The sequence below is a fragment of the Hydra vulgaris genome, chromosome 04 (assembly GCF_038396675.1).
Source record: "Hydra vulgaris chromosome 04, alternate assembly HydraT2T_AEP".
Classification (NCBI taxonomy): Eukaryota; Metazoa; Cnidaria; class Hydrozoa; order Anthoathecata; family Hydridae; genus Hydra; species Hydra vulgaris.
This window is the reverse complement of record NC_088923.1, coordinates 20677643-20704961: the sequence shown is the minus strand read 5'-3', so window position 1 is coordinate 20704961 and position 27319 is coordinate 20677643. Positions and strand designations below refer to the sequence as shown.

General features: G+C 27.9%; 1 long non-coding RNA gene across 1 annotated transcript in view; it reads right to left on the bottom strand.

The window, feature by feature from the left end:
* The window catches only part of LOC136079641 (uncharacterized), a 35171-nt gene that overhangs the window by 6114 nt on the left and 1738 nt on the right, over positions 1-27319 (bottom strand). The window contains exon 3 of the long non-coding RNA XR_010638101.1: positions 13159-13231. This is a non-coding gene — a long non-coding RNA (uncharacterized LOC136079641). The remainder of the gene's footprint in view (positions 1-13158; positions 13232-27319) is intronic.

The following is a 27319-nucleotide window of genomic DNA, read 5'->3' as shown; positions in this document are numbered from 1 at the left end:
AAATAAATTGGAATAAGTAAAATGAATTTAAATAGATTAAAAATTAATCGCTCATAATCTTTATTGCTTAATGACTTTTAATCTGTCAATTTTATTAAAAGGTTTCCTAGGTAACAGATTTTTATTATTAAGTAGGTTTTTAACTACAACTTGGTCAAAAACAAAACTTGGTTCATATCAAATATCTTTGGTATTAAAAGAAAGGTGTAAAGGTTACCTTACCAGCGCTACAGTTAAGGTCACCTTACCAGCGCTACAGTTAAGAGGGCTAAAAATATTATATTTTTTATTGCTTTATTGTGCTCTCATCAGTTAGGGATGTGTGTAAAAATTTAAACAATTTTTTTTTATTGATTATTATATATCATTGAAAAGAGGCTAAAACCCGCATTACAGTAGTAAAATTTTCATAACAAAAATAACAATTCCACAAAAAATTATGCTCATTTAAGTAACAAAATTTTACACAAAGTTTACCTATTGAATCATTAGGCAACAATCAGATCAAATATGGAACAAGAACAAACGACGATTCAAGTCAAAAGTTGGTAAACTTTTATTATGTTAAAATTTTCTAAAATTAATTTAATAAATTAAAGTAAAATGATAGTAAAATGATAATTAAAGTAAAATGTTAATTCACGTAACCTTTTGTTTTAAAAAAATATTAGAACCAAATTGTGCACCATTTGTTCTATTACTTTTAAAGTAAATATTCAAAACAAATGTTTTAACTTTTACGTTGAATGGTTAACGCGACCAAATTGCGTGCAAATATTTAACTTTTTTTGTTTTGTTGCATTTCAATACCGTTATTGTATGCCGGTAGATGATTCAATGTCTGTTATTGTATTGCAAGCAACTCACAATTACATACTTTTTGTACTGCCGGCAGATATTTTAAAGTCTTTCTTGCATTGCATGCAGTTCATGTTATAATTTGCACTGCCGTTAGATCTTTTAAAATCTTTTATTGCATTCCAAAACTTTCACTTTAATATTAAATTTTGCACTGCCGACAAATAATTCAAAGTCTTTGATTGCATTGTAAGGAGTTACAGGCTTGTAATCATACTGCTGGTAGATAATTCAATGCCTGTTATTGCATTGCAAGCAACTCACAATTATATTTACTTTGCATTGCCGGAACATAATTTAAAGTCTGTGGTTGTATTGCATGAAGTTCTTTTTTTTTTGCACTGCCGTTAGATAATTTGCCAGCAGATACAAAATCTGGGTTTGCGTTAAAAGCAGACCACTTTTATTTTATTTTTTGCACTACTTGTAGCTAATCTGCAATCTATGATTGCATTTCAGAGTTATTTAAGAAAAAATTGCTTATTGGTAATAACCGCTAGCCATTTTTATTTTTTTACAAATATAATAATGTCAGAGTTTTTCCTACTTTAAATTTTATTTAGGCAAAGAAATCTCTCACTTTTGCTGTAAGAGTAAAGGTGTAAAAACATAATTATGTTGGCTGAAGGTTTTGGAAATGTATCCAGTGAACAAGTTGCTTCTGGGATAATCAAAATAAAAATTAAAAGAGACAGTATTGAATCTGGAGACAACTTTTCTTTAAAAACCTTTGGAAACAACCTTATTGTTGTTGTTGGTACACCTGATAATATATGAAGCAGAGCATCCGTTAAAAAGTTATCTCTAGAAACTATAATGGAAATCTATAAGCTACTTTGTAAACGTTTGCGACTAAACTTAGAGAAGAAAATGTTAGAACCTAATATATCAACTCAGATAGATGAACTGCATAACATATTTTCAGATTTTTATGATGTCAAAACTGAATCATTCATTTCAGGAGATAAAGAGATAAGTCGCAGTTTGGTATTTGTAAAAGATACTTCTGATTTAATTCTTCGTATGATCAATGAAAGAAGTTTGAATCCTTATTGCACTATTGCTAGAACTTCCATTGATGGTGGACAGGGTTTTCTAAAATGATTTATAATTATTTTTGATCCACTATGTAAACATACAACTTCAGAATGTAATAATGATTCCGGTTTAAAAAGATCATTGGTTTTGGCTTTAGTTGAAGATGTTTCAGAGCATAATGGTAATCTTAGCAAACTATTGAAACCACTAGCTCTGAGTAATGCAAAATATTCAATAGCATTTGATTTAAAATGTTGTAACTCTTTATTTGGTTTAAGCAGTCACAGCAGCAAGTATGTATATCTCAGGTGTGAAGGGGAAGGTACTCTTGAGAGCAAAAAAAAAAAGAACCTTAAATGGATATCAACTACAACAAGTTTGTTGAAGGTGAATGCAAAAAAAAATTACATGATAGAATTTAAAAACTGTATTTTTCTTAGAGTTGTGTATCTTGCTGAACCTATAGAAACTTTAGTAGATCATCTCATTCCTCAACCAGATTTATGTATTTCTATTGGTATTGGTTCTATGTTTGTAAAAATATTAATTACACTGTGACCTGGTTTTGACTCGTGGCTATAGTCGAATTATATAACCTTTAGAGGTTACCACTGGTTTGGATGATGAGAGTTCATGGAGGCTTTCAGATAAATTAGATAATTTAGAAGTTAACCTTCTAAGTGCAAGCTCTATATTTCCGAATATAAAAATTCTTCAACCTGTAGTTACCTGTTTTAGAAATTTTTTAATTATTAAAACAAAAGGTTTTAGTATGTTTATTGGAGAATATGTTGCTGAATCAGTTTTATATTTTAAAAAAATTTTCAAAATCTGCAGCTTCATCTTAGTTTAACTAACATTTAAATATTAGCTGAAAAGTTCATATTTTAGTATGTCATCTTGTTCCTTTTCTTCAGCACAGTCAGTTTGGGGTTGGTGTATATGCTGAGCAGGCTGAAGAAAGTGCTCACCACTATTACTATCAGTTATGAAAGTGATACAAGCTTCGTTTGGAACACAATAAATATACAAAACAGCTGAAGAAAAGTATGATTGAGTTTGGTATAAACAGTTTCAAGTAGTCCTTTTCTCTCCTTTTTTAAAATTTTTAACTATTGTGAACATTAAAATGATTAAATTATTTTACAAGGAATTTCAATATTTCATGTTAAACTGTTTCATTTATTGCTTGAGATTATATAGTTAACTCTGGAGTTTATCTCGATTTTATCATAAAAGATCGTATTTTTTCATTTCAAAGTTGTATTCTTTTAACAAAAATTGTGTTAGAGTTGCGATACCCTATTAGTTTTGAAAAAAATCCCTACCCTTCTTATATTAGCTCCTCCCCCTCCATATGTTATTTTAGGTAAAAAACTATTTTTACAAAAAAATATGTTTAAAAGTTAGTTTAGGTGTTGAAAAGTTTTTTTAAAACATTTACCTAAACCCAATATTATTAATTAAACAAAAATTTAGAGTAAACTTTACTTTAATTTTTTACTTTTTAGAGTAAACTTTACTTTAATTTTTTAAGACAAAATTTGAGTAAACTAATTTTTTCTTGGAACACTTTGCTTTTGTAAAGATTTTGTAAAGGATCTCAGAGTTTGCATTCATTTCAGCACAAATTAAAAATGCTTTTAGTTCTTGCCAATTCACAAGCAAGTTATAAAAAACTTTTCTCGAACCAACCAACGAATCGCAAAAAACTTCTGAAAAAAGGATTGGAGTCCCTTGCATTCAATGTTTAGATTCATGAGTTCAAATAATTTTTCATACTCGTTTTGACGAATAGTGTTCTTTTGTAAAAACCAGGAACTTTACTCAAAAAAGCCCAACTGGGTATGGAATTGCATTAAAAGCATTTTGCAACACGAGATACAGGGGTTGACAAATGCGCATCATTATAATAATACAGTTTGACTGTATAGTTTAACCACGAGACCAGACTGAGTAATGTATGCGGCTATGGTGCTATCGCTAAAGCACTTGCTTTATAAGCAGGAGATCTAGGCTCGAAACGAGCTCGAGACATATTTTTGCGTCACTGTAAGGAAGGAGGCGTGAACTTCCTGGTTAAATGCACTTCTGCAGTCCTCTGTGACAAGACCGTTAGGACTTCTTGGGGCATTTAAAAAAAAAAAAAAAAAATCCATGGCAATAACATTTGGTGCACCATCTGAACTACATCTAATACAGTTTTTAAGAGATAATCCAGTGCAGTTCATAAATCAAGGAATTAAAGACATAATGCCAGTTGTTGAGAGCACTTGAATGAGACCAAGAAAGTCATCAACAATATGTTTCTTTTTTTCTGAAAAATATCTTACACATATTTCAAGGTGCTTGGTTGAATTCACATCCGTTGAGTCATCAATAAGGATTGAAGACGGCTTTGATTTGATTTCTTTTGAAATGACATTCTGGATTTACTTTTGGACGCTTAGTGCCTTAGAGTTTTAAATGTTCAACCGGACTGCCTACACCATTTCTTAAAATGTTTTCACTCAAATGGTCAGCAGTTGAATTTGCCAAGTGATAACAGATACACATATCAAGCTAAATTTCTGCTTTTTTGGACAGGAGAATTGGGGTGAAATGGGACACTGTTCAATTTTAGCATTTTTTTTTAATTTACTGTAGGAGAGACCGGGGCTAGTTGGCTCGGTTTATACTCTATGAGCTCTGTTGCCCTAACAGTACATTTTTTTAAAAATATTAAAGTGTAGTTTTAAAGAGTATGGATAAGGGTATCTTATAAAATTTGCATTCATTTACAAAAAAAAATTCTTGGGGCCTTTCCGGACCCTTAAAAAAAAAAAAATTTGCGCCAACTTACTCCACCACGGGGTAAGTTGGCGCAAACTATAAAAATGATTATTAATGCACTATTAAGGTGGTAGACCACTAATAAAAAAATATCCTTCAAAAATTACATTTTGAAAATTATTTTTATATAAGTTGATTAAAATTTACATTTTAATGACAATTTTTTTTTTTTTGATTATTAAATGGCTTAAGAAATTTGGTCCCGTAAACCCCAAAATAGGGTTATTTCGTTGCGGTGAATATCTCAAAAACTATGTATGGTATCAACTTGAAATTTTTCAGACTTGCTTTTAATATAATGAAAAAGATCCTGTACCAAAACAAAAGAAAAGCATTAAACAGTTTTTTTTAAATAAAAAAAACACTTCGAAAACAAAAAAGGGGCATTTTTGACCATATTTGAACTTTAATATCTTTTTATCGAGTTATCATAATGCAATAAAAGTGGTAGGGGACATCCATAATAACTAAAGGAACAACTCCTGAAAATTTTATGAAAATTAGTGAAGAGAATCAAGAGATAATTACCGCAAAGTCGTGAATTTTAAAGAACTGAGAAAAACACATCTAAAAAAAACACATGAAAAAAAAAGTTTTTTATTTTGATTTGCAATTTAGTTTCAATTTTAACTCTTATCAACTTAATTAAATATTTGTTTATAGTAAATAAATAAAAAGTGACAATTGACAGGATGACAATATCTTTATTTTTTTTTTGCAGAGCTACATTTGAATTGTAATTCTTCTAAATTAGATAGATTTTTTTCAGCTACAACGTTAGATGATTTATGTTGGTTTCTTCTGAAGAGTCTGCGTTTCTTGCTATACCTTATTTTATTTCTTTTATCTTTATTTCCCATTATTTCAGTTATTATTTAACCAAAGTAAAGAAGACAAAAAATTAGCCGAAGAAAGTTGTGATTTTTGTAAAGTAATTAGACATTTACTAAAGAAATTTGTTAAAAACCATGTAACACACTGCACCAAAAGCATTTAATAATAAACAAAAAGTAGTTTTAGAGTCGCAGTCACCACAAATGAAGTTTTTTTTCTTAATTTTAAGGTATTTTGTTGGATAACTTCCATTTTTGCTACATAGCAACGGAATAAACAATCCGTTGCTACGGAAAAATTTATAAAAATGCCTAAACTGCATTATTAAAAACTGATTTTTAATAGGGTTAGCTTTATTTTTATATAAAACTAATATGAAATTCGTAATCTACCATAATTATATTACTTAAAAACTTTAAAATTGAAAAAATGATTTTTTCGATTTTTAATAGTGGTCTACCACCTTAAGTGCAAAATTAATAGAAATTTTTTTTTAATTAATTTTTGCAACAATTTTATCCCAAAATGTAATATTACTTTTAGCTGGTACCAAATATTAGTCCGTATAAAAGCCAAACAGTAGCCCACCTTTTATCTGTGGAAAAAAAACCAAAAAATTTTTTTTTTTAATTTTTTTGTAAGAATAAATATTTTCAATATTGTTAAAAATTAAAAAAAAAAAAAATAATAATTTTATAAAAATAAATATTTTTTCCATAGTAAATGCTATGAGCCAACTTACCCCGTGAAAAATTTGTCAACTTACCCCGTAAGCTTTTTTTTTAATAAACAGTCTATAGATCCTGAAAAACGGCAGCTTTGAAAAAAAGGGCTGACTGGATATAGTAAACCAATTGTGACTGGAACTTTTACAATAACTTTTTTTTCATACGACTAAATATTTTCTTTGTAAAGTAAAAAGGAAGCGATGTTCTAAAAGTTACGTTTTTGTCCAAAAAACGCATAAATCTCAATATCTCCCTTGCGCATGCGCGAATTCTGACAATACTACAGTGAATGATGAAATGGTCAATAAGGAAGTTTCTGAGTAGTTTTTGTCACTTTCTGATGAAAGGCTCTAAAGATAAACGCAGTTTGTCAACTTACCCCTGCGGCCAACTAGCCCCGGTTTCCCCTACTTTAACTTTTATAATCAATATTTTTGTAAAAAAGCAAGTGAACAGAAAATTATGTTTATGTTTATGATAAGATTTCAATGTTTACTTTATAGTAAAGTGTTTTTTTATCATAGAAAATAATAATAATTATATTGGATTTTTTTGTTTCTTTGTCCTGAAGACACCTTTCACAGTAAGTATTGTTTTAATGCCAATCATTTTTGTATTTTAAATTCAGTTTAAATAAAGTTCTTCACTATTAGCCTTATTAAATTTATTCACATTATAAGTTTTATAGGGTTGTGATACTATTTTATTTTCATGAAAATAAATTTAAAACTTATAGCCTAATCTGGATTTTGGTTAATGCAATTAAAAAGAGTATAATTTTTTTTAATTATGGAGTGAGTAATATGAGTAATAATTTTTCAGATGCCAAGAAAGTACAAACAAGTGACAAGTTGGTTAAAGCCTGATGCTCATATAATAAAAGCTGCTGTGATGGCTGTCGAAACAGGCAGTTTATCACTACGAGCAGCTGCACAAAAGTATACAATTTCAAAATCAAGTTCGCAGCGGAAAATAAAGGTTAATAAAGAAACTTCTTACAGTAACTTATACTTTGATGAACAACATAAATATATTTTTAATAAGGCACAAGAAGATGAACTTTCAATATATCTTTGTCAAGCATCTGCATTATGGACTTGATGTTAGAGAAACAAAGCAACTTGCATATCAATATGTAATTAAAAATGACATTAAAATACTAGAAAACTGGAAAAAAGTGAAACAGCTGGAACTGAATGGTTTTATTTATTCTTAAATCGTACAAAGTTATCTATTCGTATGCCAGAAGCTACCAGCCTCAGTCGAACAACTAGTTTCAATCACACAAATGTAGATACTTTCTTCAAAAACCTTGACAGTGTGCAGAAGCGCTATAACTTTTCTGCTGATTGCATTTACAACATTGATTAAGCAGGTCTGACAACTGTTCATAAGCCAGTGAAAGTGATTGCTGGTAAAGGAGTACAGCAAGTAGGACAGGTAACTTCTGTTGAAAGGGGAACCCTAGTTACAATGGTGGGTTGCATTAATGCCCTTGGAGATTTTATTCCACCGTTTTTGATATTTCCTCGTGTCCTTTTTCGTAGCGATATGCTTAAAGATGCACCAACAGGTACAAAAGGTGATGCTAATCCTAGTGGATGGATAAATACATAAATTTTTTGAAATGGTTTGATCATTTTGTAGAGTATGGACATCCTAGCAAGGATCATCCATTACTTTTAATAATGGACAACCACAAAACATATTTATCGATTGTACAGATGGATAAAGCTAAGGATGTGCTCTTGACATTGCCACCCCATTGCAGCCACAAACTCCAATCACTTGACAGATCAGTATTTGGGCCATTAAAGAAGTGTTACAATTCAGCATGTGATTCATGGTTAAAGGCACATCCAAATACTCCTATGACAATATATGACATTTCTAAAAATTTAGGAATAGCTTATGCGAGAGCCTTTACTTCCCAAAACATTCAAAATGATTTTAAAGCAGCTGGCATTTTCCCGTACGATCTATATGTTATCAGTGATGTCGACTTTTTATGTTCTCATGTATCTGATCGACCAATTCCAGCAAATGGCAATTCCGACAAACAAACAATCCCCACATCACTGTGTATTGTATATTAAGTTATTAATGAAAAGAAACAGCAAATCAGCACTTCTGCCTACCATTGGACAGCAGAAGATATAAGGCCATTTCCAAAAGCGGGTGAAAGGGTGGCAAAGAGAAAAAGTGCAAAAAGAAAATGTTCGAAGTCTCTGGTATTGACAGACACACCAACAAGAAATGAACTAGTTGAAAGTTTATCAGAATGTAAAAGAAAAAAAGAAGATAAAGATAAGAAAAAGAAAGTTACCTCCTCAAACATCAACGTAATTTTGACTCAATTTAAACATCAAGCAACCTGTTAAACAAAGTTACAAATGCATTTAGAATGGTATTTTATTTTTGTTAAACATGAATAAATTTTGTGTATTGTTATGTTTTATAAGGAGTAGAATAAACAAAAAAATAATGCTTAAAATTATTTGTTTTTTTTTTTTGTCCCATTTCACCCCAACCATTGTCCCATTTTACCCCAACCATTGTCCCATTTCACCCCAACCATTGTCCCATTTCACCCCATCATTGGGTGACATGGGACAAACAGTGTCACTTTAAAAAACCAAGCCCTTGAACTTAATTTGATGGTTAAATAATGGGTTTTGCAATAATTTAACATGACAATTCATTGGACTATAGTTTTAAACCGATTTGTATGGTTTTTGTGGAAAATTTAAAGCGCAGCACGCAAGCAAATTTTTTTGTCCCATCCCACCCCGTTCTCCCCTATATTTTCCAAAAGTTATCTAAGTACCCCACCTTCGTATTAAGTACCTGAAAGTTAACACTTAAATAAAAAGAATTTGACAAGGTCAGTAAAACATTGAGCAGCACTCTAAACATTGACAGTTAAAATGGCATTTTTAAAACAAAAATATTCAAAATATATTTAGTTAATAAGTATATATAATTCTTTTTAAAAGTTGCGACCAAATAAAATAAGTACATATTTACAAAAATAATTATGAATAAGTTTTAATCCATAATTTTTAAAAAAGTTTAAATTTCAACTTTGACGAATTTGTTTAAAATGGTTTTAAATCTTTTTAAACATTTTTTTGTATTAGTAATTGTATACGGATTGCACAAAGGAATTTTTATATACACATACAAAAATAAAAAATTTGCAAATAGCGAAAAATAATAACAAAATAAATAAACAGTTAAATTTGTAAAAACAAAACTTAAATTTTATAAAGATATTCAAGCACACAAGTATTGATAAAAGTTTACCAATTATGAAGTAACATTAACAAATTAATATGCTAATGTCAATAAATAAAGCATTACTCCATCAAATCAAAAATCTGAACTTTTGATTGAATTGTTTATTTTAATTTGAATCTAAATAAATATGTTGACTAAATATTTCAAAACAAACTCTTGCTTTTTACAATTCTTTTTGATTACATGGCCTCTTCTATCGTAAACTTTTCTCACGCCAAAAATACTGCAATACAAATACACTGCGCGACATGATGATAAGATACCCCAAAATATTTATAAAACTCAACTACACATTTATATTTAAAAACTAATTTAAAAACTAATTTATAGTAAATGAGAGCAAAGGGATTACAAGACTAAACAACATTTAAAAAAATTTATTTTAAACCTAACTCTTATTTTATTAAAAAAAAACTGTTTTTTTAGTGCGACCAAATTATAAGACACTTTTGGAAAAAATTCATACAAATTGTCATTTATCTAAAAAGACATCTCAATTTTAGACAATCGATGGCGGGTACTTATACCATTTTTTTGGATCACTTCAATCAATTTAGAAGGAAAAGAATCATAGATTTTTTTCATGTACGAAATTTTAATTGCATCCCATGCAGATGCGATGGATGATTTCAAGTCAGCTTGTAAACTATATTGTTTACCACCTTCAAACACTAAATGTGACAACTATGCCTGAACATTCTCAATAATTTTCAGGTCTGGAGATCTAGCTGGCCACTTCAATGTCTCAATTTTACTTCTGTTGAAATATTCCTTTACTATCCTGTATGAACGCTAGCATTATCTTGCTGAAAAACAAAATTTTCACCACCAATGACAGAGACTTCATGTCGTAAGAATTCTTGAACAACTAAAAGATAATCCTTAGCCTTCATTTTTCCGTCAATAAAATGAGTTTTTTATTTACCATGATACCCAATCGCACACCAAATCATTACACCACCACAACCCATTTGACGTCGTTGCTGTGTTACTGGTTCTTTACGCAAATCGTGAAAATTATAATTTCGTCTACTCGGTTCATCAAGATAAAATCGTTTTTCGTCAGAAAATACTACATATTGCCACTCTTCTTTCTATGTTAACTGGTCCTTTGCAAAAGTAATTCGATTGTTTATGTGATTTGTTGTCAAAGTTTGTTTTCGCTGAAGTTTTTTTGCGCGAAAGGTGAAAAGTATTACGAATAACTCGCTGAACTGTAAATTAGCAATCCCACCTGCTTATGCAGCAACTTGACGTGCAGTTAATGAAGAATTTGAAGCTTGTCTCAACAACCTTCGCCTATCACGGTTACTTAATGTTGATGGACGTCCGGGACATTTTTTTATTTCATACATATGGGGACTATTAACGTAGTTTTTAATCACATTTCGGCTGCGTCCAATAGCTCTAGCCATGTAACTAACATGGCTAGAGTGACCCATTTTCGATATTTTAGAGAGCACTTTTTCTCATCTGGACTCAACGGTGCAGCACCACCCATTATTATTTAATTTTTTTTTATCCTTAATAAAAAAAAAAACCTAAACTAAATTTTTGACAGATCAAAAAAGTTTACAGATTAATAATTTTCTGTGGTGTTTACATCAAATAAATATTCTTAATTGGCCTCAACTGCGGTTTGCAAATAAAACGTTTTTTGTAAAATTGTCTTATAATTTTGTCGCTCTTGAAACAACCTTTTTTTTTTTTAATCAAATGCGTGTTACGTTAAAAATAAATTTGTTAAAATATTGTTTAGTGCAGTAAACCCTTTGCTTTTATTTACAATAAAAATTAGTTTTTAAACTAATAAAATTTGATACGTGTTTATGCTTTTCAACTGATAACTATTAAAACATTGTTTTAGCTCTCACACTTCTTGAGCTAAAATACAAAAGTTGATAATTTGCTGGTCCAAGAAAGTCATAAAAGTAGAAAATTGAGATTCATTAAAGCGATCAAATTAAATTTTTCATGTTCATGTATACATGTATTATAATATATTAAATATAATATAATATATTATAATATAATATAATTTAATAAATTATAATATATTTCCAATATTAAAATCAACAATGCTGTATTCTGTATTTACATCAGAACTGATAAAGAGTTTACAAATTTCTTTGTTATGATGATTATACATATTATTTACACTTATGTTAATATTATTCATTCTTTTCTAAATGAAAATCTACAAGATGTAAACTTTTTGTTCATACAATTTTGCTTTATTTTATTTATATCCTTTTTTCCAAGCTTGTCATTAATTTATTCTAATTTTTTAATTTACACCATCTGGGAAACGTTGAAGGTAGCAAAAATCTGATGAGAATAAATCCTATAAACATGGTTTTTAAATAAGGCTGTCAACTTCCAACAGAAAATACTGCAGCACTTAATAAATCCTATAAACATGGTTTTTAAATAAGGCTCTCAACTTCCAACAGGAATGGAAATACTGCAGCACTTAATAAATCCTATAAACATGGTTTTTAAATAAGGCTGTCAACTTCCAACAGGAAACACTGCAGCACTTAATAAATCCTATAAACATGGTTTTACTGCTCTTTTGCACACATTTTCGACAGAATTGGTAGAAAGATTCTTTGCATTTTTTTGTCTGTTTGTCTGCATAACGATCCCAGAAAGCTTTGCCAAAAGTTTATCAAATCTATTTTTACAACCAAAAAGGTATCCTATTACATTCCAAAAGTTTTATACTTTTATGATATACTGATTGTGACAAAATCATAACTAGTGAAAATCAACAAAATCTTTAAGAAATTGTTTTCATATCAAGTTGATATTTTTAAATTGTTTTGAAATTATTTTTTAAAACTTAAAAGAAGAATCAAAATAAACTTGAACTAGTAAAACTACGGGTACCCGTCAGATAAAAATGCTATCCGGGCAATAACCAACGGACGGATATCCGGGTGTCCGTCAACAGCCTTAGCCTTGGCGCAGCAGTTAGAAATAAAGGCCTCATAAGATTTTCAAAATATAATTTCCATATCTCTTTTAGAATACCAATTGTGAAGTTGCAAGCTGAAGACAAAAAAAAAATTGTTAAACTAAGAAAAGTGGAAGGGTTTAAGTCCGAACTGAATTTCAAAAAGAATGGCTTTTATCATTAACCAACCAAGAATAGGTTGGTCGAATACATCAACTAAGACGAGACATGTGACGAGGTGGTACATCAAGACGAGGTGGTACATCAAGCAAGAGTAGGTGAGTCGTACATTAACCAAGAGTAGGTGGGTCAGCCTTCGACAGTAAAACTTTTTTACTCTAGGTAAAAAATAAATTCAAATAACCTCGTTATTAATTTGTTTTCGGTGATAAATGATTTTTTTTTAATAAATAAACAAAATAGGTGTTTTTTAACGATTTGCAATTATGTGATATAGTTTGAAGTTTTTTCAAATAAGTGCTATTTTTTACGGTGCTTTTGTTTTTTAATATAACAAACTTATTTATTTCCAATAATTCTTTGTTAAATATTTTAAAGTAATCAGTTATTTTATTTTTATTTTATATTTATATTCATAAAAAAGTTTACCTTCATGAAAATATACGTCCTGATTTGTCGCAGCAAGCTCTACCTGCTAAACAGATGAATTTTCCTGGTGGGCCTAAAAATATTAGGAGTTGTTCAATTTTTTTTTTAATACAATTTATTTCAATTATCAATTATTTTATCAATTATTTTTAAGAAAAAAAATTTATAATAACTTTTACATGAGTATAATTTGTTTCAATATTCAATAAGAATTAGTTAAAACATCGATATTTAATAAGCAAGGCGAATTAGGTATTCCGAAAATAATTAAGTAAATTTTGAGTTTGACTGCTTTGTGCACTTACAAACAACACTACTTGGTATACAACAGCACAAAATGCTTTTATTAAATCTAATATTTAGTACCATATAATGCCTTTACGACATAATTAAAACATTTTTATGAACTTTATTAAATGTTGTTATAATTCCCTTTGGACATTAAACATGATTGGTACACAAATAATTTCATTTAGATATTTTTTCCGCACAAAGGAATTCTCGTGAAATTGCTTATAAAAGCCGTAGCAGCAAATTTATTATAATTGGTATAAGAGGGAATAAAATATAGTTTGGAACTTTTTAGGATATTAATTAGTAATATTTATCAATAAATCCAATAAAAAAACTTATTATTTGAAACTTTAAATAGAAAAAGAATAAAACAGCTGAAAAGAGATAATAATAGGACAAAAGATGCAAAAAACGAAATAATACAGAAGATACAGAAAGGTTGATGTATATTTACCTGTTTAAGTACCCACTGTGGGATTATCTCAAAGACAACTACAATCTGGTTGTGATATTTTGAGACACTATTAATTTATCGTTTACGAGTCACAGGTTAAGTACAAATTTACTTCTACTAATGTTGGTTCCAGGTTCAGATCAAAATTCAAGGATTTTGTTTGTGAAAATGATGTTTGAACAAATCCTGAAAACTGCTACTTGGTATCTAGGATTAAAAGGATTTAGGATAATTCTGGGTTTGAAAAGGATATTGTGATTTCAGGGTACATCATCAAGACCAAATCATCCGATTGATTTAAAATACAAGAAGTTAACTAAATTGTCTTCTCTGAAGAGAAAAACCTTCTCTAAAAGAGATTCTTCTCTTTTAGCACCAAATACAAGTTTTTGTTTACTGTAAAGCATTTTTAGTTTTGCATGATTAGTACCTGCCCAAGCAATGTTACAGTACGTTAAGTAATTATGAATAAAAGCAAAGTATAAACCTTTTAGTAATTTAAAATTAGGAAATGGTTCAGCTCTATATATCATTCTAATAGTTTAAAAAAAAATTTTTCTAGACTATTTATACGAAAATTCTATCGTAGATTTTCATCCAAATCCAAAAGCCTAAAAAATTAACGAAAGATTTTCTTCTAATAATAGTTTTGTTTATAATAAGATTTGGTAATTGCAATGGGATGTTATGAACTTTATTTGAATTATGGAATAATACGAATTTAATTTGTCAGCATTCAGAGAAAGTTTGTTACTTAAAAACCACTCATTAACTTTTTCTAATTGTTCACCAAAAGTGTTTAAAAAGTATTTTGAAATCTAATGAAAAAAAAATAATGGCCCCACAATAGTACCTTGAGGAATCCTACAAGTTATTGAGTGTTAACTGTTACTTTTGAACCATAGCATATGAGTTGTTTTCTCTTTGTTAGGCAGTCTTTGAACCAAACTAAATTTTTGTTTCTAATACCATAGTTTTCAAGTTTAGTTAGCGGTATATCATGGTTTACTGTGTCAAAGGCTTTGGACAGAGCAATGAAAAGTCCAATGTAAAATAATCGTTGTTTAGAGCTTTTCCTTCACAGTTGCTGGCTTTCCACAATATATATATATATATACGTAACTAAGCTAGACAAAGCAGTACTTGTAGCGTATCCAGATTTGCAATTGGCAATAAATTTATTAAAGGAGAAAGTTATTGCACAAGAAAATATAATAAATGAACTAAAAATTTTAAATATAAAAAAACAATGCACTCATTGGAAAGTCTTCTAAAGCCAAGCAACACTGTAAGCAATTATGTTCACTAATTTCAACACACCTACTAAAGAGAATTAAATGCCATTATTATTGGAATTGTAGTAAAAAAGTTGAGTAGTAAATAAGTAATGGACTTTTTTGAAGCTCAACTCAAACAATTAAATCATTTGCAGCGGCCAAACAGGTCATGTTAACTAATAACTGCTCCTCTATGTTATTATATGGTGAATTTAATTTAGGCCACACATGGTATGAATCTATTGAAATAACTAGTAGAGTTTTAATCGTTGGATATGTGATAGATGAATGCTCTAGAGAGTCGAGGTTCCAATCTGGTTTAGACAGATAATAACTTAGATAATAACTTAACACAGCTAATAAGGTTTCCATCTTACAGTCATTCAAATTTCGTTGAACCAACATCAGTACTTAACTTAATTAATAGTGATGATCCATATAGGAGATATATAGCGGGTCATTTCTATGAGATTATGAGTCTCATAGAAAATGACCCACTATTTTTGGCAAAAACAGGTCAATCACACTGTTTTATTACTGGTATAATGGCCCGCTCGTTTAAACAAAACTTTTACATCCTTGACTATTATAGCGTTGAGCCGAATATCATGCAATATCAAGCAAAATAGCTTCAAACAACTGGCATACCATTTTTAAAGATTATACAGCTAACGATAATTTTAACTTATTTAATGATATCTAAAAAAATTTGTTGCAGAACAAATATTAGCAACTATAATTCCATCTAAAAAAAATGTGCACCAATGGATTACATCGGAGGTAAAATTTGCACGCAAAAATGTTAAAAAATAGTCTACTTTTATACTTTTATATGAAGAAGAATTAGTTTATGCATATCACATAAGCATATGCAAGTCTAAACCAAAATGCATACACTTTCACGTTCGCAGCAAACAACGAGTGCATGAATAAACTTTCAGCCTGGAAACAACAAACAGGTTAACAACTTCAAAAAAAGACGAAATTTACGCTATATCAAATAATTATTTACAGACAGTGTTTGCAGTTGAACAAAAAGATTTTTTGCTACTTTTTGATCTACGTCACACAAGTCAAACGTCACAAGCCATACGTCAGCTTGAAAACAGCATTCATGAGCGTGAAGTAGAAAAAATAATTTAAATGTTGATCTGAAACTAAAGCCATGGCTTACAAGGAAATACATCTACGCGTTCTTAAAAAGTGTGTTTCTACTTTTGAAATTCCAATCATACTAACCTACAAGAAATCTATATCCACGGATAACATTAATTAGTGTAACATAAAATTTTTTCCACAGATTTGTGAAAAAATTTAATGTTACACCAATTTTGAAAAAAAGGAGTAAACTTCAACCATTAAATTAAAGACCGATATTACTAAAATTTATAGTCTGAAAAGTCATGGAAAGTCTCACACAGGATCGTATAACGAAATTTTGCTCTAGACAATATCTTATATCGAAAGCTCAACAAGGTTTTTTTACTAAGCGAGGGTGTGTCACAAATAAACACAGTAACACAAAGCATGCACCCTAGGCTTCCGCATATGTCATTTATTCAGAAATTGCTATAGAGTTTGAAAAAGTCCCATTCAGGCGCTTGTTACACAAACTACCAGCTTAAGCCATAAAATGCTAAAATTGATCTAGAAATGGTTAACTAATTGGCTAAAGAGAGTAGTATTAGACTATGCTTAATTGTCACAAAAAAGCTTTTTGTAGCTGCAGACTAGTTTTATGGAAAACACTGTACCTTGCATACATTCCTCCACATCTAGATTTTGCAGTACAGGTTTAGTCTCCTTACCTAAAAAAGAGTTTTGCGGTGATAGAGAATGTCCAAAAAAGTGTGACGAAAACAATATCTGAGATAAACATCTACCATATGCAAAAAGATTAAAAAGACTAAAACTAACATCACTTGAGGATGGCAAGAAAAGATGTGACCTAATCCAACAATTCAAATATATTCACCAGATCGATGAAGTTAACTTTTATTTTCCTTAAACTCTTCACAATTTAACAACAAAGTTTTTACAACATTTTCATAAAAGAGTAACAAAATACTGGAATGCACTTTGGCAAGATGCAGTTAATTCACCTTCTGTATATTTCTTTAAAGATTTTGTAGCATAAATTTCTTGACCAGAAACTTATGATACAAAATCATATTTGATGACGGTTTATTGTTTGTGCATATAAATACAAGTGTACATTAAAATAACCTATGTCCTGTCATGTTTTTATTGAAGAATACAAAAACAATTCTATGTAGATCTGTGTAAGTGTTATCTAAACCAATGAATGAGAGCTACATCAGCCTCCTCTATGTAACCCAGAATCGCGGCTTACCTGGGTTAACATAGAGGAGCCTTATGTATATTTGATGTATTTATATTGACATTATACTTATTTTGAAATAAACAAAATAATATATATATATATATATATATATATATATATATATATATATATATATATATATATATATATATATATATATATATATATAATTTTTTCTGAAAAATCCAATAATAATGTTGGTTGCATTTATAAACACCCTTGCATGAATATCAACGATTTTACAATTACCATGTCTGTCCTACTTCAAAAAATAAATGCTGAAAATAAATCAGTTTTCTTACTAGGTGATTATAATATTGATCAAATACAATCAAATAATGACATTGCAACGTCTGATTTTTTAAACTTGCTTTCTCTTTATAATATTCGCCCATCACTTTGCCATCCAGAATTACTAACCACTCTGCAAAAATCATTAACAATATTTTTTCTAATTTAATAACTAATGAAATTATTTCAGGAAATTTGACAACTTCAGTTTCTGATGATTTACCTCAATTTTGTATTTGTCCTAATTTTAACAAGTTATTTATACCACGTAATCACAATTTATATCGCAAAATTTTAAAAATTTTAATAAAATAAATTTCAAATCAGATTTATTATAATTTAATTGGGATAATCTTATAGAGAGCCGTGATGTTAACTCTTGTTTCCAAACATTTATTTCTGAAACAACCTTGATTTAGAATCGCTACGCCCCAATTAAAAAAATTAGCATTAAGTACTTCAAGCACCGATTTAAACCTTGGATTACAAAAGAAATCTTAAAATCAATTAAAATACGCAATCTTTTTTAAAAAAAATGTTAAGGCCAAAAGATATTAAAAACATAAACACATTTAAAACTACTTTCAAGCAATATAAATACATGATAATTACCTTAATTAAGCTCAGTACAAAAATGCATTTCAAATAGTCCTTTAGAGAAAATGTAAAAAATCTTCTCGAAATTTGGAATAAAATTAATAATTTAACAAATTTCAAAAACTCTAATCATTCATCTCCCAACTGTTTATAAGATAAAGAAACATATATAACTGAACCAAATCTTATCTCTGAAAAGTTTAACACTTTTCTTGCAAACGTCGCACAAAAACATAAATCCAATATTCATTCGTCTTACATAAACTATACAAAATATCTTAAATATCCAAATTGACATAGTCTTCTCCTATCTAAAAAAAATATTCCTGAAGTTTACCTCTTTTATCTAGTTTGAAGCCGAGAAAATCAATAGGCCCAAAAAGCATTTCCACAAACATTTTTCTTGATTTTAATTATGAATTTTCAAATATTCTTTCTGTACTATTTAATATATCATTCGTAAATGAAACTTTTCCGAATGTTCTAAAATTATCTTGTGTTATTCAAATATTTAAAAACTCAAAACTTTTATGTGCTAACTGCCCAGCTAGCACACATACATTGATAAAACGTTAGAACAACGTTGTGCGTTGCGTTGGCCCAACATCGACATATTTAAAAACTGGTGTCACTCCTTTGATCAGAGTTCCGTTTGAGTGACATCATTCTCATCAAAAATTTTGTTATTACTATGAAACATTTCTAATTAATTTACTCATTATTACATTATTTTATATTTTTATTATTTATATGTATATACTTTTTATTAATCAATTATTTTTACTTACTACAATCAATAGAATTATGAATTTTTTTTTGATTATCATTTTTATTATTATTATTTTTATTGTTATTTTTGTTATTATTATTGTTATAGTTATATTTATCATTTTTATAATATTATTGTATGATTTAAAAAAGAAAATAAATATCTTGTTTTTGTTTTTTTAATGTACATATATATATATATATATATATATATATATATATATATATATATATATATATATATATATATATATATATATATATATATATATATACATATATATATATATATATATATATATATATATATATATATATATATATATATATATATATATATATATATATATATATATACTATAAAAAAAATGTAGGATTTAAAATTTGCAAATGCTGCAAGTCATGCATCTTAAACCTTAAAGGGGAGTGGGAGTTCAACCTCATATGTAGGCACAACATTTTTTCTTAATTTTTACAATAAACATATTTTTATCATTCATCGTCTCTTAACTAAATAAATAAGTTTTAGAAAATCCGATAACGATATATATGGCTTAAGTAAATTTTAACAACAACCGATCAATCATATACAAATCAATGTCGTTGTTCAAAGGTATTGTTATTACATAACTGGCATGCAGCAATATGAATCACATGACGTGTTAACACAAAGTTGTTTAATCAACAAATCTGTGCAAACTTTGGCTTTAATATTTACTTTTGAAAAATGTTATCTATATAAATGGCAAAAAGCATACCATGCGTTAGCAAAACAGTTTCCCTAATTTCGCTAATGTCAAAAAGAGTGCCTGTTACGTTCTGAGAAATTGCGCTTACTGTAAAAAATATAACGCTAACATAATAGTTATATTACGGTTTTTGAAAAGTTTAGCGTTACGCTTACCGTAATGTTAGTAAAAATATGTCATTTTTGACCAACTCCCTCCTCTCTTCCCCTTTGTAACGCATCCGTAACATTTTGTTTACACCCCCCCCCCCTAATATTACGCAACAATTTTGTACCCTCTATCCTAAAAATTTTTGGGGGTGCAGAATTTTACAAAATACAAAACGATTTTAAGTATAATAATGTCTATAATTCTCTGAGTTTCTTTGAAATAATCAATTAGTATTTTTCAGTCTGTTCAATGTTTTTTTTCCACCCAAATAGTTCCGTGTAAAACTGTATAAATTAACATCGCTACAATAAACATGATACGAATTTTAAAAACCTATTCGTCCGATATATAATGCAAGTAAAATATTATATTTATAATATATAATAACATATTATAAATGCATAAATATTAATTTATAAATACAATTATCTTTTACCTTGTAATGTTAGCGTGGCCTAGTGGATTCCGTTTTAGGCTAATAAACTAAGGTTTCCAGGTTCGCCTCTTGGTTTCAAATTATTAGTTTTATTACCATTCTTTTTAGTTAGTGCAAAAAGATGTTTTTTTGTTGCTGCACACTTTTGTGCACCGACTAAAAAAAGTTCTGCACTTGGACCATATAAAGTTAAAAGCGCAGAACGTGCACTGCAAGTAGACTGTTACAGCCATAACAGTCCGTTTGCAGGCTGTAACTACTCCGTTAACGGAGTGCACACATCAACTAAGTAAAATTTAGGCGTAGTTGATTTTACAATCAACATTTAGATACATCAACTGAGGGTTTTGGTTTGGTCAGATTAGTTTAACTACAAGAAAGTTTTTTCTAGATTTAAAACTAAAAAAAAAAAAAAATATTGCATCACAAAATCGAGACAACCCTTCCCCCTCGCAACAAATCATCACAAGTTGGCCTACCCCCCTCCCCTAAAGCGTGGCATAATTTATGGACGACCCCTTAAGCGTTATGTTTTCCAAAATTATTTATATACTCTTTTGTCTATGAAAAGCATTAAAAAAACAACAAGTTTTTGACAAAAACAAATGCAACAGAAAGCTTGCTATAGAAGTAACTATCAAAATGCCCTTTTGATATGGTATTTGAGGAATTAGAGTCTGCAAAATGGTGGTATTCTAGTGCAACATTGCTAAACAACGAGCTTGATAAATTGTTAATTTATGTTGATGTTAAAAAACCTCATATGTAATGATATGTGAAACATGGTAAGTCATCAACAACAAATATTCTGAGTTATCTGAATATTTGTTTCTTTCCAGACAAACATGACTAAGTAATAGGGGACATGGAGTATGCATTTATTGTCATTAAAACATCAGTTCTTTGAAATGTATATATATATATATATATATATATATATATATATATATATATATATATATATATACATATATATATATATATATATATATATATATATATATATATATATATATATATATATATATATATATATATATATATATATATATATACATATATGAAGACCTCAGTGGAAAAACCGGTGTTGTCACATTTAAAAAGTATAGAGAAAGTATTTGTTGATCATTAATAAATGTCTTTATTTAAAGCAAAGAAAAAAAAATTTTTGTATAAAAAATTACAAAATGTTTTGTTGTGAATAAATTTTAAATAAAATAAATATAATATAAATTTTTTTAAATTGCTTAGTATCATTTTCTTTAAATAAAGACTTTTATTAATAATCAATAGTACTTTCTCAATACTTTTTAAATGTGACAACGCCAGTTTTTCCACTGATGTCTTCATATATATATATATATATATATATATATATATATATATATATATATATATATATATATATATATATATATATATATATATATATATATATATATATATATATATATATATATATATATATATATATATATACATATATATATATATATATATATATATATATATATATATATATATATATATATATATATATATATATATATATATATATATATATATATATATATATATATATATATATATATATATATATATATATATATATATATATATATATATATATATATATATATATATTAGTAGAAAATCACTTCCTTAATTTTTAGTAGAAAATCAATTCCTTAATTTTTTTTTTTTCAGAAATCATTTCTGATGAATCTTTGTTGATGAAACACAGTGTAAAGCGAAAAAAATTTTTGTTAAGTGATTTTCTGCTAATATATATATATATATATTTCAAAGAACTGATGCTTTAATGACAATAAATGCATACTCCATGTCCCCTATTACTTAGTCATGTTTGTCTGGAAATATATATACATATATATATATATATATATATATATATATATATATATATATATATATATATATATATATATATATATATATATATATATATATATATATAATAAATTTTATGTTTTAACTTTAAAGTTTATTAAAGTTAGTAAATATAGTGGGTAATTACCCGTTATATTAGGTTTTCAAACATAACGCTTGCATAACGCTAACATAATGCCATATTTCGTGTTTTATAACTGGTAGTTACTGTTATGTTTTATGTATAATTCGTATGAAAAAAACTTAACGGCAAATAGTTTTATATTTTTTTCATACGAATTTTATGTTGAATACGAGAATAAACAATGTGTGATGTATGATTTAACTTGTACGCAGTTAGAAGTTAATAGTTGAGGTGTCCCTCAGGGTTCAATAGTTAGTCGTTTGCTGTTTTTCTTACATATTAATGAGTTCCACGTATCCTCTAAATTCCTTAATTTTTTTTTTTTTTTTGCTAATGATACTAATATTTCTGATTCGGGGTCTTATCTAAAATTTGTATTTTCTACGGTAAACACAGAGCTAATAAATCTCAATGACTGGTTTAAAGCCAATAAACTGTCAGTAAAAATTGATAATACTAAATACATTCTGTTCACAAAACCTTCGAAAACTAATAACATACCCCTGAAACTTCCTGATTTATTTGTAAACAACATTAAAGTAAAAAGAGTTTATTCAATGAACATCCTTGGTATAATATTTGACGATTGTTTAAATTGGAAAAACTATATCCAATTAGTGGAAAACAACATTTTAAAAGCTCTTGGGATCTATTTCAGAACGAAGCACCTTTTGAATATAATGTGCTGAAAAGCTTGTATTTTTCATTTTTTCATAGCCAAATTAGTTATGACAATATAGCGTGGGCAAGTAATTATTCATCTTCTTTAAAAAAAATTTATACCAAACAAAAGCAAGCGAGCCGGTTAATTTTGAATGCAGGTAGATATGCAAGCGCCGAGCCTTAACTTAAAAAAATGTTTTAATTATTTATGTACTAAACATCTATAAAAGCCTGATATTTATGTTTAAAAATCATAACAACATGCTTCCATTATATTTTTAGCCTCATTTCACCTTAATTAATCACAAATACTCTACAAGTCATTCCATTGGCAATTTTCTTTCCCTAAAACATCCCTTAAAAAATCAGACTTCTCAATGACATGTCGAGGACCACGTTTGTGAAACTATACCCTGAATAAAGACATAAAAAACATAATTTCAATTTAACCATTTAAAGCAACAATTAAACGATATTTATCAAATTTAAATAATAAAAACCTCTTGTATATTTTTAAAAACACTTATATATTGATTTGTTAACACGTATATATGCATCTTATTACTTATGTATATTTTATGAACTGTAATAAGTTATAATATGTATAAAACTTGTAATATGTACAAAATTTGTAATATGTATAAAACTTATATAACGTATATTTTAGGAACTTAATAAGTAAAACTTTATTGAAATTTTTACGAACATTGGGGCAGGGCGATAAGACGCATTGTCTTCTACCCGCTCCTCTCAGAATATAGAGAATATAGAGTAAATGCGTTCATGTAAAAACTTGAATAGGACCCAGTGGACACACGACGTAATTTCAACGTTGATTTACGGTTGTTTTTTAGTCGCGACGTCATATAACCAAAAATCAACATTTTATTAACGTTGAAAATTCGTTGAAAACGATCAACTTAACGCGACGTTGAATCAACGTTAATTCAACGTCTGTATTATGAGTTTCACCGTTCGTTTTGCATTTTGAGAACTCAAATACGCATGCGTGACTTTACGAGTCATTGATTAGGCCATCTATTGCCATTTCATAAGGTTTTGAGTTTTTCAATTTAACGATACCACATTGCTTAATTTGCGATGCATTAGTGATAAATGTTAAATAGATCTTTTTTTTTATTTCATCAGTGTGTATTGCATAAAGAATTTGCTTGAATTTGTTTTAGAGTTTGTTTAAGTAAGTAGTTTTTTAGAAATTGATTAAATTGTTTTACTATGTGTGTTAGTATATTTGACTATACTAATTTTATATTATATAAATATAAAATATATATTATCAATGTTATATATATATATATATATATATATATATATATATATATATATATATATATATATATATATATATATATATTTGTAAATATAAAAATAGTAATAATAATAATAACAATAATAAAAATACTATAATATAGTATAATGATTATTACAGTCTATATGATATATTATTAACATATCATACATTTTATGTATATATCATATGTTATATATATATATATATATATATATATATATATATATATATATATATATATATATATATATATATATATATATATATATATAGAACTCTTATATGTTGTCAGAAAGTCCATATTTTGTTGACAAAAAGTAAAAATTAAAATGCAAGACCGGAATTTTTTTTTTTATTAATTGATAAACTGCCTGCCCCAACCAAACCCTCAGTCGATGTAGCAACACTCCCTTGTGGGTCAGGCTATAAGATAGTCGATGTAGCAACACTCCGCGCATGATTTACAGTAAAAAATATAAAATAAAAACATTTTATTAAAAAAATTAAAAAAAAAACATTTTATTAAAAAAAATTAAAATAAAAACATTGTTTATATTGTTAAAAACATTTAGAATGTTTCTAAAAACATTCTGGTCAATTAAATTTGCGTTTTTGTCGTTTTTTTAAAAAACGATCAGTTTTTTATTAAATTAATGGTTTTAACTTTCTGACAACTCGCAAATGTTGGACGAAAGTCAAAAGAAATAAAAAGTGACGTATGTGTTGGCGTAAGAATCACTTTTTTCCTTCCGCTCTTCCCAAATATAAAAAAAAAAAAAAAAATAATAATAACAATAATAAAAATACTATAATATAGTATAATGATTATTATAGTCAATATAATATTTTATTAACATATATATTTTATGTATATATCATATGTTATATATAATAATATCATATATATATATATATATATATATATATATATATATATATATATATATATATATATAAATATATCATATATTATATGTAAATATAAATATATAAATAAATATACATATATAATATATACCGTGAAAATGAACATCGATGCCAAGTTTACTAAATGGTGAAGAATCACGCACTATATAACTTAACAGTGTGTTTTATGTTATTTTAATTTAGCTATTTTATTCTAAAAACTTCCACTTGTATATATATATATATATATATATATATATATATATATATATATATATATATATATATATATATACTATAAAAGTGCCTTCTGTTGTTTACGGAAATGGCTACCCGGTTAAAGCGATGGAGTCGGAATAATGTTTTGGTTAATGAGCTTCTTAGTAGTGACATTGGTATTGATTGCTCAGCTTCATTAAATGGAGATGTCTGTAGCAGCAGCAATTGTGAGGCTACTACAATAGTAGATTCTGAATATAATTCAGACTCTATCTTACAGGATGAAATTTAAAACTAAAAATAAAAGCAACCTAGATGAAAGCAAGTTAAGAGGGAAAATAAGGGGGAGAGGGGGGGAATATTCCGGATTTTTTCCGCAAACAATTTTTCGGATTTTTCAAATTTGACCTTGATGATCTATTATATATATGTGTAATTTTTATTGAAATTGACCTATTTCTACAAAAAAAATTTTGAATATAATTCAGACTCTATCTTACAGGATGAAATTTAAAACTAAAAATAAAAGCAACCTAGATGAAAGCAAGTTAAGAGGGAAAATAAGGGGGAAAATAAATTTTTTAAATTTGACCTTGATGATCTATTATATATATGTATAATTTTTATTGAAATTGACCTATTTCTACAAAAAAAAAAGTCATTGAATTTTTGAAATTTTAAAACCATTCGGAATTCCGCGGTATACGCGGTGCCATTGGGCTACCTAACCTGATATTGTATCAAAGTTTAATGTATTTATAAAAATAATAAATTTTTGTTGAAGGTTGATGACCAATGGTTTACAATCAAAGTTCAACATGGCTGGCGGCAAGGGTAAAGAGAAATTTGAGGGCCCAAACATTTGTAAGGTTGTTGTTGGTAAGTCATGAGTAATGTTATCTGTTATTGAAAAACACAATTTGATGATTTGGTGCTACTTTAATTTCAAGTTCTTGCTGTACTTGATGCAAAATACTCAGGCAATACCTCTTTTTATAGAGAGCGTCATGCTTAGTAAAGCGACTGCTACGGTTGCTGAAGTCAGAACAGATATCATGAGTTTGTTGAAATATGCACCCGACAGATCTAATGGTGGCGGTCGGTGCGTAAATGACGATTCGAATATGTTAATATAAAATGTATATATAAAATGTTAACATTCTATCTATTTCTTATATAAACTCCCTTAAAATATTTTTTTGAACATGAAATACACTACTTTTAGCGCAAAATATTGCTTTTTTATTGTCTTATTTTATTGCAATCCAAGTCGAGACAACTTAACATGTTAACGATGACAATTTAACATGGCTGAAGCCTATTGGATATAAGTTATATCCAATAGGCTGTATAATTTTTATCAAATGACCAAAATTTAACGTTAAAATTAGGTTGTTTGAACGTTGTTTTAACGTCTTATCGACAATATATCAACCATATTTGGTTGATATATTGTCGATAAGACGTTAAAACAACGTAATTTCAACGTTGAACTTTTAATTTTCATTTTATCGAAGTTGAAATATGGATGATATGTAGTCGATAAGACGTTATAACAACGTTGAAACAACGTTTTCATCGACGTTGTTTCAACATCGTGGTTTTCAACGTCGGATTTTGTTTCCAATTCCATCAAATTTCTACGTTGTTTCAACATTGCATTTCG